The following is a 16,047-nucleotide window of genomic DNA, read 5'->3' as shown; positions in this document are numbered from 1 at the left end:
AACTCGGATTTAACTTGCAAATGTGATTTTTAAAAATAGTCCGGTAACATAAGTGCATAAGCACTAAATTATTAATTATTATTATTTTAATTTTAGTTTAACGCTTGTTCAGTTAAGAAAAAAAATGAGTTACATCCCAAAATGTATTTTCAAGAAATTAAGAAAATGACCAAGATTAAACAAATAAATAAATAAATAAATGGTTGCATGTCTTTAAAAATGCTATCTGGTTCGGAAAGTGCGCGATCATTTTACGTTAAATGTGGAAATTATTTCCTGCCGTTCACTGTAAAATATTGATGTTTTTGTTTTATTTATTGTTAACCCCCCCCCCACACACACACACACACACTTTTCCAAGCTGTTTACATGTAATCCCCTAAAAAGAGAAAAAGAAGGCAGAATCGCATTTTTTTTTTTTTAGGGACAAGGGTAGGTTCATTAGCGTAGGATGAAGGGCTCCATTAATACTGAATTATTTTTCTCTCAAGCGGGCAGTAATGTAAATTCAATATTGTCAATAAATTACATGTGAAAAAATAATATTAATAACTCAGGAACCTAGCCGCTTTCCAGCACTTACGAACGAGCCGCTTCTGTTTTTTTTTACGCAATTAAGCAGACACACAGACACAGTAAAGAGAGGAGGAAGAAAGAACGTAGCTGAGTTTGTTCAGCATATTTTGTAGCTCGGTGGGAGCGCGCACTTGTTTTCTGGTGCGTGCGTGCGTGTGACGGACTGCTACTAGCTTATTGGTTAATATCGGTGGAGCGTGCATTGGCATCATAACTGTTGTTGTTGTTGTTATCGTAGCTGCTCCACAACTATAAGACGGGGTTGTGTGTTCCTTTCCCCGTTGTTTGCTAGTCTCCATGATCTATATTTAAGTATCTCTCTCCTCTTTTTTTTTTTGTAATACCTATACTTCTTGGTCACAATCAAACCGAAGGAGACGTCCCTTCGACCTCTCTTAGGACGCTGAATCTCGGCTGATGTCTCCGAGTAGTCGTCGACGACTAAAAATGTGAAATGTCTTATCACTTGGAGACTGGCTTTTCTTACGGCTTTTCCTCATTACAGTCGGGATGTTGCGAGACGAAGTTCAATTTGACACGACTCCGCTCTTCACTTGCATCTCGGTCCAGCTATATCCACCTTAGGTGTTGATTTAATTTTTTTTTAATTTGCGTAATTAGTTCGTTTAATTTTATTTCTACTCCTTTACTTACGTGAGAGGTTGGTATAGACCAGGGAAGATTAACACCCGTTGTTATCTATGTAGGATCAGGAGAAAGAAACTCTTGTGTTTCTTCTTTTATTCCTTGCAACTTGAACTTTATCCTTCCTTTTATTTTCTGTTTATATATAAATCATTCTTATATACACCATCTGTGCCTCAAGTATTTCTCGTACTTATTATATATTCACACAACCTTGCATTGGGTTACTTGTTGGGTATTCTTACGTCTTCTCGGCCTTTTCGGGGGAAAAATACCACATTGCGGCAACTCCTAATCACATGGCTTGGCAGGCTAAAGAAACGTATGTATATTTGATTTTTTCTTTTTTTAAATTTCCTTTTTTTTTTTTTACTAAATGATTATCTCTGTAATATATATATATATATATATATATATATATATATGCAAATATTGTGTCTGATAAACGTTCGTTTCTGTTTTATTTGGTTCCAAATTACTGACTATTGAAAATCTAAGACTGTAATCTGAGGTTAGGTTCCGATGTGCTATATATATATATATATATATATATATATATATATATATATTATATATATATATATATATATATATATGATATCAGTATTCCCCACCCCCCAGAATATGGATTGTGCTGAAATATGACGTTATTTAGAAATCCATGCGATGAGGGGATTGCATTTTCTAACAATTTAATGAGCAAAAGATGTCAACACTGAATTTAACTTGAAAATCCTAACAAAAAAAAAAAAAACAACGTTTTCTGCATAAGAACCTATATTTTAAACGACAAACATTTGCTTAACCGGATTTTACTTATTTTATTTATTTATTTTTTAGTTCCTAATTCAGTCATCTCGTCGGAATGTTTATGGTAGGCAATCGCCACACGCACCGTTTTGTTTCGAACTTTGAACAAATTAAAGTTCACAACCACACACACACACACACACACATATATATATATAAATAAATAAAAATTTTCATATGGTAATTTGAATTCCGATCCTGTCTGCGTAAAACGTCTAGTGTTTTTGGTATTGCCTGTAAAAGCGAGAAAATAAAAACGCTTCCTTTCGTTCGAATGTTTGTGTACATTTAAAGACTATTAGTAATCTTTTAAAAATTACTGAATTCTTTATGCTAACAAAATAAATGCCTTATAAGATCTTAAATTGCACACGTTTAACACCACGGATAAAATGAAATAGGGTAATAGTAAAATATTGTATGTCGTAAGAAAAAAAAAAATGAGATCTGGTTTTAATCGCACACGATTTCTCGTAGAAAGCTCATGAATAATAATAGCGAACTGTTTTTTTTTGTTTTTGTTTTTATATATATATTTTATATATATTATAGCTATCGTGATTTTATTTATTTTTCAGTCTCGTTGATTTATTTTCAAATAAAACCTTTTGATCGTTTCGTTAATCGATAATCTTCAAAGTTATTACCACTGCAAAAATATTTAAATCCTCGATATTTTAACACTTAATCGATTTCAAGTTCTTCAATGGATTTGGGAAATACCTAACCTTAGTCTGTTTTTTATCAAAAAGCAACTCGACTTGAGGGCGATCGTAGAAATATATATCGTATAGGAAGGAAAACACACACACACACACACACACACATCCGGTGTAGGCAATTCCAGTTATCCTGGAGAATTCGTTCGGGATGAAACTGAATCTTGTCTTTATAGACCACTTAACCATATTTATAATTCTATGCATAACTAGATGTATTTATTTGACGTTGTTTGGGCGGGACTTAGACGAAATAAAAATGTGTATGTAATTTTTTTTTTTTTTTTTTTTTTTTTTGGTAAATTTTCAGATTAGGTCCACCTTCACTATTTTCTTTTAGCTGATTTTTATAGGTTTTCAACTATGCTGAATACGAAAATCGCATTGACATTTTGCAGAAATAAGTTATCGAGATATAAAAAGTTGTATTATGCATTGCATTCTTTGGCGGCCATCTTTACGCGCATGCGCGCTATAAACAAATCAACTCCTATGACCGACACTGCACGCGCGTAAAAAAGATGGCCGCCAAAGAATACAATGCATAATACAACTTTTTATATCTCGATAACTTCTTATTTCTGAAAAATTTCAATGCGATTTTCGTATTCAGCATAGTCGAAAACCTCTAAAAGGTGTCATTTACAAGAAAATTGTGGAGGTGGACCTAATCTAAAAAAAATACTTTTTTTTTTTTCCTCCTCCATTCGTTTTGGTTTCCCTTTTATTTCGATAAATATTCGTTTGAATTAAAGATCCAGCAGTCCAGCAGTCCAGAGTGCTTTTGCTTTAATCATCCTCTGGCGAAATTGCTTACATTTTAGGAGTTTCATTTCGGAAAAGATAGTTAATGCCCCCCCCCTCCCCATATTAAGAATCTTTCTACATTTTTTTTAAACGACCTGCCCCAGCGTAGTATAAACATCTCCAACCACCCTCATGTTAAGAACGGCTTTAGGAATAAACACCCTCCAGCTCCCCATGGTTAGAACGGCTTTTGAAGTTGGGGTGGTTATTCCGAAAGCCGTTCTTGCTATGGGGAGGTTGGGGGGGGGGTTATAAAACGCTGGGCACGTCGTAAAAATTTACCAATTTTCTTGGGTATGTTAAACTGCACAGGAGCCAGAAATTCACTATATTTATCAAAGATACGTATAGACGAGAACCTTCCAGACATGCAAGATGTTGTCCGTTTCCATTTTACAGAGATTCCTGGGTCGTCTATGAATGGGGGAAAACTGTAGCAAAATTCTAGCAAATCGAATGCAATAATAATAAACCCGACTTTCTTGAGTATAAACTTGTTTATTTATCACAGAAATTACAATTATAACATTCCTTTTGAAATTCATATCACGAAAATAATGCGCAACAAAGCATTTTTTCTCGGTCTTACAAACGCTTAGATGTTCGTAAATTTTTTTAACTTTCGTTTAAAATTAGACTAAATGTTTTTCAGGATCTTAATGTAACTGTCATAAGTACGCCAGCTTAGTAGCCGTAGCCCAGTAGTAAAATTAATTTTACTGAAACCCCTGTGACCGAGAAAGTGCGTAGAGACTTGGTTGGCTAGGGAATCCGACTCTTTGTCTTGCTGAGGTAGGATTTGATTCACTTCCAGGCATTATTTTCTGCTTTGATAGAGAAGGAGATGTGATTTATTGCCAGTCGCCTGAGGTACTCCTACAACGGAAGGCTGATAGGCTCGTTATTTTGTATCTTTCCGAATGCCCAGAGTGCCCCTCCCTCGGAACTGGATTTTGCCACCCCTCCCCCTCTTTGTGGCTAACCTTGCTATAAGTCGGGGGGGGGGGGCAATTTCATTTATTGCTAAAGTAACATCTAACAAAGATACAAGCAAAGTTCGTTTTATTGCCTTCCCCATTTTTTTTTTTTTTTTTTTTTTTTTTTACAATATTCGACTCGTAGAAAACTTCTAGCAGTATTTAGTTTAATTTTCTATTTTTGAGCGATTATCTAGAGTCCAAAGATGTGACCCTCTCATGTCGGCCTCTTTTTCTTCTCCCGTAACACTGGATACTAATTGTTTTGTTTTTTTGTTTCGAACTGAATGAACTCTTCAAACTAAGGTAAAAACACTAAAAACAAACCTAGCTTGGTAAGAAGAGAAAATTATCTTTCCTTAGTGTGTGTATATGTCTCCCTTTTTAGATTTGTTTTCTAAGGTAAAAAAAAAAATTCAATTACCTTTTCAGCGTTACTTGCCTAAATCTAATTGTAATATTTTTCATTTAAGATAATTAAAACGAGTATTACACTCTCAATATGACTGTAATATGTCTAAAAGCACCTGCTTGCCGGCAGATTTTTCTGCAATTACATGAGTAGAGGAGTAGGGGACGTAAGATTCGTGTAGTTATTCCTTTAAATAATTTAAAGAAATTTGGTACTTGATGAGTGTGGACCTTGCTCAACCGTTTGCTTTCCACGAACGGCTCCCTTACCAGACATGCGCAGAAGGGGTTTTTTTTTTTTTTTTTTTTAATCGAACGTGTTTTCTGTTTTGACTTTTTTTCTTTGAGTAAATTTCAATTATACTTATTTTGTGCTTATTTTATTTCATTTTAAATTTATTTCGTGGAAAGCAAACGTTTGCGCAGGGTCCACGCACACTCTTCATCAAGTGCCAGAAACTTATATATAAATTTCTTGATAATTTGAAATGAAGCACATTTTCACATTCTAAAAATAAAATTCGGGAAAAAGATTGTCCTATTTTTAGCAAGGGCGAGGCGGGGGACGCTTCAATTTGCTGAGCAAGTTTAACGCAAACGCGATTTCCTCGCTATCTAAAATCTGTACTTCATGTGTTGAAAAAAAAAAAACAAAATGAACTCTTCAATATAAATTTTTCCGATCATTAATTTTTTTTTGTAATAGTATTCAGTTTGCTATATACGTTTAAAGTAAAATGACTCCCCTCTCATCGAAATTCCGAAAAATGAATGCCGACTGAACGATTTTTTTTATTTTTTTGTTACCGACATCTGATAGTGAATATCATAAACCGGGGAAACCCAGGCACTAATGCTAAACAAACTGTGCCGATACGACGCCGATAATTAAATTAACATCAAACATCGTGAATATGGAAGGTGTTGACTCCCAAAATGGCTGTAAAATTTTAACGATTAGTTCTTGATTTTCTAAAGTGATACGGAAAATTCATCAACCGCTATTTTTATTTCAGTGTTTTAATTTTATTTTGCGAATATTAAAAACAATAATAATAAATATTTAAAATGTTGCAACCAGGTGAAGGGCATTATTTTTTGGCACTTCTGCGTGTCAGTGACATATCACTCAGCAACAGACCAGTTTCCAGTTATCGACCCCTGTTGCCTGTTCTTCGAAAGAACTGACGTCTTGCGGCTTGCGGCCATTATGTGAACCTCAAATATAAACAAAGTGCTTACGATAACGCAAAATATATATAATAAAAAAAAATAACACAAATATGAAAATCGAAACATTTATTGTGTAAAAATGTATCAAAATATAATTTTAATGTATTGATATAATTTTTTTTCAATGAGTGATAACTAAAAATGAATATAAAAACGTGAAACATTTCTAGATTTGTTTCAGAATTGTTTTGTTTTGTTTACGGTTAGGTTGTATAAAAATGTAGCGAAATATAATTTAAAAAAAATATGAAACATTTATAGAGGTTTAAGACTTTTTAGCAGAAAGATTGCATAAAAATATAGCAAAACATAATTTTAGTTTGCACGCACTTTTAGAAAAGGAAGAGTTATCGACCCCCTGTTCTTTGGCTGACAAGTGACATCTGTCGGCGGTTCTCGAAACTAAAATACACGCACGCGCCTGATGTCACTGTATTGCAGAAGTGCCTTTTCTTAATAAAATAAGCACTGTTTATTAAAAATGAAATTGAAAAATATTACAAATTAAATTAATGGCATTATTGAAAGGATATTGCTGTGGAAATGGTGTTAAAAATACAATTTAATCCGCAGGAACCAAGTTAATACGGTAAAACACTTCTGTAATAGTTTCAAAAATAAATAAGTCCAAAAAAAGCTTAAATTTGGAAGTTAACCAACCTCTTATACAAAAAAACTACAAAAAAAAATGAAACTAATTAAATTTTTTTTTTTTTAAGTGTGCTTAAATCTCTACTGGAAAAACTGAAATAATTACAGAATATATAATATATATTTGTAGTCGTCGACATACAGTTCTGTTTCGTTGTATTCCTCAGTGCCACTAGACTAACACCTCTCCCAAGCCGAGGATTGAACCTAGAACCATCGTTTTGACAGTCTGCAGTATCGACCCACGGGAGCGGCGCCCGTAAATTATCTCGCCAAATGTCTATTTAAACAAACATTTGTCCACCACTTTTACACTGCTCGCTCTCTCTCTCTCTCTCTCTCTCTCTCTCTCTCTGTATGCGAGCTAAATCGATCGACTTTATTTCAACTGAAAGTGCTCAACGATAAGAAATGACAAATGAGTTTAAGGGGCTTACATAATTATTTATTATAATAATTAACATTAGTGTCTGTAGGTATTTAATTATTATAGTAAATAATTACACGCACAGATTCATGCAACAATGTAGAGTCTTTTTTTTTTTTTTTTTTTTTTTTTTTTGCGTTTTTTCTTAAACCTTTTTTAATTTAGTGCAGTTACCTTTCGGCCGCTGTCTAAGTTTCTACTGGATTTAACCGTCCTAATATTGTCTGCCATAAAGCATTAAAAACATTTCACAAACTTTAGTTTATTTCTTAGTTCGCCTCTTACAAAAAAAAAAAAAAAAAAAATGAACACCGCCTGCGCCTAATGTGTTTTATTTCAATGGTGTTTATCCAGTTTCACTTTGATATTTAAAACGTCTCGTAAAAAAAATATAAACAAAATACAAAAACTTGTGTACTTGCGTGTCAGATAAAAAAAAAAAAATACAATGCACACACAAAAAAACAACAACGCAAATTCATGCAGTATTTAAAAAAAAAAAAATGTAAAAAAAAAATCTCGGATTCTCTCATCGGTCATTTTTCGCCTTTATTTGAGGTCGATGCCAAAGAGGACATAACCCAAACTTTAAGAGTCACTCGCCTCAAATGTTAAGAATGGGGATGACTTTATTAAAGAAATGAACATGCTGCAGTTTTTTTTTTTTTTTTTTTTTTTTTTTTTTTTTTATTATTGAGGCAAAAATTAGACGAACTCCATTACAATATAATTTGTTTTATATTCATATTAAAAATAGATGTTCCAACCGGCATTTGCTAGGATACAGTAAAGTTATTTTGTTTGTTTACGTTTAAGGTAAACGGGTTTTTATACCTTAATCTGAAGTGAGTTATCCCCCTTGCTGACTTTTATTTTAAGGTGACTATTTAAAAATGTTTCATCTTAATAGTCGTCTGGGCCGATCTTAAGTAACTTTTTTTTTTTTTTTTTTTTTTTTTTACAAAAGACATCACCACATTATCAAGGCCCAGAGGCCACTCAAGGATAAGGGTTAAAGAGTGTACAGTAGAAGTTGGTCAATATAGTAATCATTAGTAATGAAAATTTGGTAAATTTAATAACTTATATGGAACGGCTCATCAAGAACTTATTTATTTTAGACTTGAACAAAACCATATTATAGTCAGCCGGAAAGCAGGAAAACGGAAGACAATTCCACAGGCGTGCAGTTCTAAGAAAGAAGCTTTGTTCATGGAATCTACGTTTAGGTTTAGGCACAGATAAAGAGTGGGGGAAATTATTGATAGTGTTTACAGCTAGACGAGTGTTTCTTGTGAAAGTTTGGCGAGGGGGGACCATAGATTGAAGCTCAGTTGAACACTTTCCATGAAAATAACGATACATTAGAGACAAACTCGCAACATCTCTTCTGTGAGATAGAGGTTGCAAGGAGGAGAAAAGGACATCTCCTACGAGGCTACGAAGTCTATTTTGAACTCTATCAAGGCAGGACAAGTCCTTTCTAGCAGCTCCTGCCCAGATGTGGCAACAGTATTCCATCCTTGGACGTACCTGGCTCTTATATAGATAGAGAATAGCATCAGCAGTGAGATATCTACTGGATCGATAGAAAGATCCCACCATTTTTCCAGCGGCCTTGGCAACAGATTCTTGTGAATGTTCATTGAATTGATACAATTAAGCACGGCCAAAACGGAAGGCGGAAGTAAGCATTTTTTGACAGTCTTTTTTTTTTTTTTTTTTTTTAATCTACCAAAAATCGAGTAATTATCCAATCAATACTTAATTTTCACCGATTATTAAATGAAGAATTAACTTTATAACGGTATAGGTTTTTTTTTTCTTATATATGCCTACAAACTCCCTTTATGAGTGCAAATATGCTTAAAATAATTAGCCGAAACTGAGCAAAATATATTACATTGTGGAGAGGATGAGGATTGTAGATTAAAAAAAAAAAACGCTCGTGGATATATCAGATTTTACGGTTGAAAATCCGAATTTTTAATGTTTAATTTTTCATTTTTGTGTTTTGAACTGTGAAATTTGAATATTAATCTTCAAATTAGCAAAAAAAAAAAAAAAAAAAATACATTTTCACTATTTTAAATCTTGAATATTTTTCTTTTAATGAATCCAATATTGTTAATATACCATTAAATAGGAAATGTTTGAAGAATCGATACCAAAAAAGAAAAAAACAATTGCGCATTTTGCTAAAAAATACGATACTTTCTTTCGGCAATTTGTTGTTACATGATATTACCTCAGCTATGGTAGACCATAAGGCCTACAAACTGTTTTTCATATTAGTTATCTCCGTCTTTTCCAGAATTGTCAAATTCTAATGAAAGCATTTTTCACAAATTATGCGATATAAAAACTAGGGAACGACCAATTTTATATAGTTTATGAAAAAAACTGTTTTATATGGTTTATGGAACAAGCATATGGTTCACGGGTTACAAAAGGGAAAATGATTGTAATGATGAAATTATAAATACATTCAATTTTTGAAAAGAAAAGAATTTATGGTTGATGTAAAATAAAAATATCAAAACAAAACAGTTTTAGTTTATTTTTATTTACATTTTTTTACTAGGAAAAATTTAAAGCTTGATAGAAATTAGTGTGGAGAAAAAAATATAAAGCGAAAATGATATAATATTGAAGGTATTTCACCATGAATGTCGTTTGGAATTATAATTTAATTCAATCTGAAAGTGTATGTGTGTGTGTGTACATTTCCCTACCAAAATACTGTCAATTTTCAGTCTACAGACTCGAGATTTGACATAAGGGGTATTGAGATTTGGGGAAATCTTTTTAATCAGTTTTCGGCCGGAAATTTGGCTGTCAAGGGGCCAAAGTTCAACGATTTGACCTTTGCAAACTCTACCAAACTCCTCCGTCAATTTTGGGTCTAAACACTTGAAATTTTAGGTCTAGGTTCCTTGGACATGGATCAAACTTTTTAACTTGATTTGAGCCCAAAACAAATGTTATGGGGTCAAAGTTAAAAAAATTTACCTCTGCTGTCTCTACCAAATTACTCGGCCAATTTTTTATCTAAACATTTGAAATTTTACATAGTGTATTCAGACATAGATGTAAGCTTTTTTTTTTTTTTTTTTTTTTTTTTTTTTTTTATCAGTTTTTGGCCGAAATTTTGGCTGCCAAGTGGTCAAAGTTCAAAAGATTTGACCTTTGCAGTTTCTAGCAAACTATTCGGCAAATTTTGGGTCCAAACATTTGAAATTTTACATAAAAAATATTCAGACAAGCAGCAAGCTTTTTAATCAGTTTTTGGACGAAAATTTGGCTGCCAAGAGGTCAAAGTTGAAAGAGTTGACATTTGCAGACTCTACTCGACTGCTCTGCCAATTTTGGGTTTAAACACTTAAAATTTTAGATGTAGGTTACCTGGACATGAGTCAAACTTTTTAATATATACATATGCACATAAAGTTATGAAATTAGTATACTTGGGCAGCATTTTCTCCTTTATGCACGTTTCATTGAAGAGCAGACAACTCTTGTATGAACAGTACATAGAGCCTGAGCAAAGTGAGACTGAACTGCCAGTTATTTAAAAAAAAAAAAAAAAAAAAGAGAAAAAAAAAAGGGTATTTACCTGTTTGGTAACATTAAAAAAAAAATATTTTAAGGGTAAAATTGACCACAAATGAAGAAGGGGGTTATGTTATCCATCGTTGTTGATGAAGACCACAAATATCACTGGTTTTAAGGCTAAGATTAGAGTGTAGTATGTGTTCTGATACTACACTAACCTATCCTTTCTTCGTACAATGAAGGAGAAATTCTTCTAAACTGGGGCAATTTTTATTTTTGTTCTTATTCAGAGGACCCCAATTCGAGGAGCCTGATTTTTCCCCACATTAAACACCAATCTCATCTCACTCTGCCCTCCTGAGCAGGCAAGTAAATAGTTGACAGACCAGTGATGTTCCTATCTGATGATGCTATGACTTGCACTTGACGTATGGGGAACTTGCATCTACCACATTCTCACCCTGAATCACTTGGCCTTGGGTCAAGACGACCAAGCGTGATACTAGATGCAGGAGTTGTCTCCAACACATACGGTGCCTAGCATTCCCAAAATAGTTACCCATCTGGTACTGGCCAGTCTCATCGTTGCACAACTTCAGGGGTTGTGTAGGCAACAAATGTGTGTCCGTGTGTTTATGAAAAAAAAAATTAAACCCTTATGAATTTGATTCTTCACTTAATCATCAAAACAAACATTAAAAATACATAGAAAGTTACAGGATTAAAATGAACTTCATTTAGTCTTGTAAAGGCTACCATAGTTTGGAAGAAACTATCATTAAATTTTGGGATTTAATTTCGCCACGTGAAATCTATAGTGAGATAAAATATCGAATTATTTGAAATTAAGGTACTTGTTGTTTTTTTTTTTGTTTTTTTTTTGTTTTTTTTTTTGTTTTTTTTTGGCATATTCTTATAGCAAATCCTCCTACATCTTAGACTTAAAATTGTTTTTTTTTTTTTTAAAAGCTTTTGGAATCAAATATTTCAATGCTATCCATAGACAAAAATGGCGGTGAATTGTGTGTTTTTTTTTTTTTGTTTTGTTTTTTTTAAATTCTATTAAAAATAGAAAATTTTATATTCTGCTTTTTTATATCATAAAATTCAGGCTTTTATCTTTCTAGAAAAAAAAAGTTGCTCAAGAATAATGGATTTTAAGATTTTAATTTGTTTTAGAAAAAAAAAAAAGTTGGGTTTTCTTCATTTTTGCCCTGCCTACATACAATCATAATCGTATGAACTAATTATTCTTTGGTTATTGGAATGCGTTCAACCAGTATAAATGTTCTGATGCCAGAAACAATTTCGTTAAGCTTGTTATTCGAAACAATTTGGACGATATTACGAGAGATATGCACTTTCCAAATATTTTGTATAAAGTTTATCAAGTCCTGACATAATGAACGGAACTTTCAAATGTATTCAATAATTTTCCTATCTGATTTGTGTAACAATGTGGGTGAATTACTGCTGTCTTGTGCTGTTCATTTCGTTTATATCAAGACTTTAATATTAATTCAGAAGATTGAACACCGTATCTGAACTTTTGAAACGATGCTCTCTGCCCTACAAAAACGCCTGAACAATTCCGACCTCCTTGGATAAGGACGTATTGGTCGATAAGCCATAAATCCTCATCTTTCTCAAAGTGATCAAGTAAAGCCTGATAGGATTAACAACCACTTAAGATTGAACACTAACAAAGCCGTGAATGAACCCGACAGACGCAAGATCGGCACTTCTCCACTATTAGGACGAAATTTCGGAAATTGTAATATTGAATTTCACATGAAAACAATAGTATCTGCTAGTGTTGGGACGATTAATCGAGAATCAGAAGATTTGGGGGAATCAGTATTGGAATCTGAAAAATTGATGCCTATTTTCCGATGCCAAAACGATTCTTTTAATTGCCTTTTTATATTTGATTTTGTTTAAACCAAAATATTGCTGGTAATAGTGATAAAATAAATATTTAAATTATCAGTAAAGCTAAAATCGATAGATCATCCTTCACAAGTGTATTTTGACGTTTAGGAAAATTTCTGCATATTTAACAAGTGTTTTTTACGAAAGTCAAGCGAAATAGTAATCTTTATAGTTAAATAATTAGATTTATAAAGTATCGGAATCGGCGAGGAAAAATATTGGAATCGTCCCATCACTAGTATCTATGTATTCCTCGTATTTTTAAAATGATTATATCAAAAAAATTACGAAAATCAATAAGGTAGAAAATTATTAAAGAGAAAAATAGAATTTGATGAAAACGATCATAAGACGGTTTAAAAAGGAGGTAATTTTCCATTTCGATTTAAACTAGATAGCGGCAATTTTTAACCTGCTATCATGATTAAAGTTTTTTCTTTTCTTTAATAATTCAGTAATATTCAGGTAATTTTGACTGCATAATTTGAAAGCTACCATTGTAACTTATTAGAATTGACAAAAAATCAGTTGAAACCATTTTTTTTTTTTTTTTTTTGAAACCTCAATTTACCGACTACAAAATCTCGTTTCAATAGTGTAGAAGCGCCGCAAGATCACGAATTGGACTAATAAACATCAAAACAATCAGAACATATCAATACTATAACTCTCTTCGAATTAGACAAACAAGATACCGCCATGAAACACTTTGGGTTGGGATATGAATTAGTTCTGTCTTTAGTGGCTATGCTTCTTTGAGAAGCAGCTTGATTTATTACCGGTCACTTACCGCAGAATGCTAACTGGTCCTCTTATGAGTTTTCAGACTTTATAGAGTGTCCAGTTCATGACAGCTAGACCCCACTGTCACCTCACCCCTGTAAAGTTTGTGTTTAACCTTGCTGCAGTAGGGAACAGGTACCCTTCTCCCCCTAAGAAAAAAAAACGCTCTTAATTGTGGCAATTACGCAACATCTGAGTGGAGTTTATGGGATAAGGTTGAATACTCGCACAAGAACCTTGGCCTATGAAAGGGGTGTGTTCAAGGTGTCCCGATACAGAGCTGTGTAAAGATGAAATACGCACATGCTCAATTTCAATTATATATCGATATTCTGTCATGAATCAAAATTCTCTACATATTTCGGTTCTGTTTAAACTCTGCTGGGAATAATTTTGATGACTGACTAGCGGGACCTGTGGAAATTCCACCGGGGACTGATTCATATGTAATATATTGATGTTAGCATTCTGTAGATATTCAGCATAAATGGAAACGCTCTGATATTATTGTAGCTATTTTGTTAAAATTACAAAAGTATTTATCCAAGCCAGCATGAATGCCCGGCATAGCCAGGTCCTAAAATACTTAAATATGATTTTAATTCTTGCAGATTTCGTATAATGTTCTATCGATTTTTATATATTATAAAGTTGCGATTTCAAAAATAAAAAATATATCTCTGACTTGGGTTCATCAGCTTGAATCGAAACCGAATCCCAAACTTATATAGCTTTAGTTCCTTCAGCTATAACCGAAACCAAAACTTATGAAGAATTCTTGATAAAATTATTTAAAAAAAAAAATAAATAAATAGATTGGAGTGCCATTAGCTATAACCGAAACCAAAGCTTGAGGAATTCTCGGTAAAATTATTTATAACAAAAAAAAAAATGACTTGAGTGCCATTCAGCTATAATCGAAACCAAATCTTATGAAGAATTCTTTGTAAAATTATTTATTACAAGAAATAGAAGTACATAACAATTAAACGACCCGGATGTAAGCGTGACACAGAAAATAACACACACGCATTAATATAGTGTTCGATCCTCGTATTGAATAGGTGTGCATACCAAAGCTTCAAAATGAACAGCGAACAGCTAGAATTTTTGTGGTGGGGGAGGGTATGTTGCTGAGTATGCATGTAATGTAATATAAAATGTATCCCACATGCCAGATTAGACTACACAAGAAACTTCTGTTTGCTGAGCTAACATGGCAAGCACTACCATGGTGGCCAAAGAAAACGATTTAAAGACACTCTAAAGGCATCACTGAAGGCCTTTAATGTTGATCCGTCATCATGGGAGCAGACAGCTTTAGATAGAGCCAAGTGGTGCCCACAAATATGAAAGTAACCAGAAAGTTGCAATAATTACAAGAAACCCTCTCTACCACTTATAGCAATGGCCAACGACTCTTTATCTGAGAGTACATCTTTCAAACTCCTTGACCTAACGTTCACAGGAAACATGAGTTGGAACAATTACATTGAAGGCATTGCCAGGGCCGCTGCAAGAAAGGTGGGCTCTCTCTACTGTGCTAGACAACTACTAACACCCGAAACCATCCTGTACCTCTATAAGGCCACCATTCGCCCATGTATGGAGTATTGCTGTCACATTTGGGCTGGTGCATCTGCTACTAGTCTCTCGCTCCTTGACAAGGTTCAAAAGAGAGTCGCAAACCTGATAGGCCCTGAACTGGCATCTAAGCTTCAACCTCTGTCTCCTCGACGAAATGTTGCATCCCTCTGCCAGTTCTACAAGTATTTTAGTGGTGAATGCTCTGACTAACTGCAATCACTTGTGCCCCCACAACGTGAGCACCCTCGACAAACCCGACAGGCTGCTAAATCCCACCCCCACACTGTAGAGATCCCTAGATGTAAAAGATCTTTCTACTCCAATAGTTTCTTCCCCAGAACCGCTAGACTCTGGAACTCCATTCCAGGTCCCTGCTTCCCCAACAGTACTGACGTGCAGAAGTTCAAGTGTAACGTGAACCGACATCTTGCTGCCCAAATCCCTACATAGTACCCCAGTAGTTGTTGCCCCCTAATAGTAGCCCCCTACACCAAAGTGGCAATTTGCCTTGTTTGGGGTGAAAATGTAATATAAAAAAAAAAAAAAAGTTTTGAAACTTAACATCCACTACCATTCCCTGTTCTCATTGAAATAGAACTTTTCAAGCAAAGCTCTGTCTTATCCGCCATCTCCGCACTCATCGATAATGACTCCTCACCCTACAGGATTATCAGATGGTCCTCGTCGTTCCGACGGACGAACAACACCAACACACAGTAAATAATTGTGTATGTGACACAATACCAAAGAGGGAAGAACTTGTCATCTAACAGCAACTAATTCGTCACATTCATTGATCAATATTACTTTCACCGAAATATACTGTTAGAGTACTTGGAAAAATCAATTGTAAAAAAAGTGACCTTCTCCTTAAGGTTGAAGGTTCAATCCTTATTATGGGCGACCGGAAAATACAACTGCGAATAACTTAGGA

General features: G+C 33.8%; 1 protein-coding gene across 1 annotated transcript in view; it reads left to right on the top strand.

Annotated features, from left to right (window-relative positions):
* The first annotated feature begins 676 nt into the window (after positions 1-676).
* Positions 677-16,047, top strand: part of LOC145283753 (alpha-1,6-mannosyl-glycoprotein 2-beta-N-acetylglucosaminyltransferase-like) — a 222,194-nt gene continuing 206,823 nt past the window's right edge. The window contains exon 1 of the mRNA XM_080132816.1: positions 677-1,543. The gene's annotated coding sequence lies outside the window, so the exon portion shown is untranslated. The remainder of the gene's footprint in view (positions 1,544-16,047) is intronic.

The sequence above is a fragment of the Euprymna scolopes genome, chromosome 8 (genome assembly GCF_053919585.1).
Source record: "Euprymna scolopes isolate OS-2025 chromosome 8, ASM5391958v1, whole genome shotgun sequence".
NCBI lineage: Eukaryota > Metazoa > Mollusca > Cephalopoda > Sepiida > Sepiolidae > Euprymna > Euprymna scolopes.
Note: the sequence above shows the minus strand (reverse complement) of the source record. Positions and strands in the feature narration are given on the sequence as shown.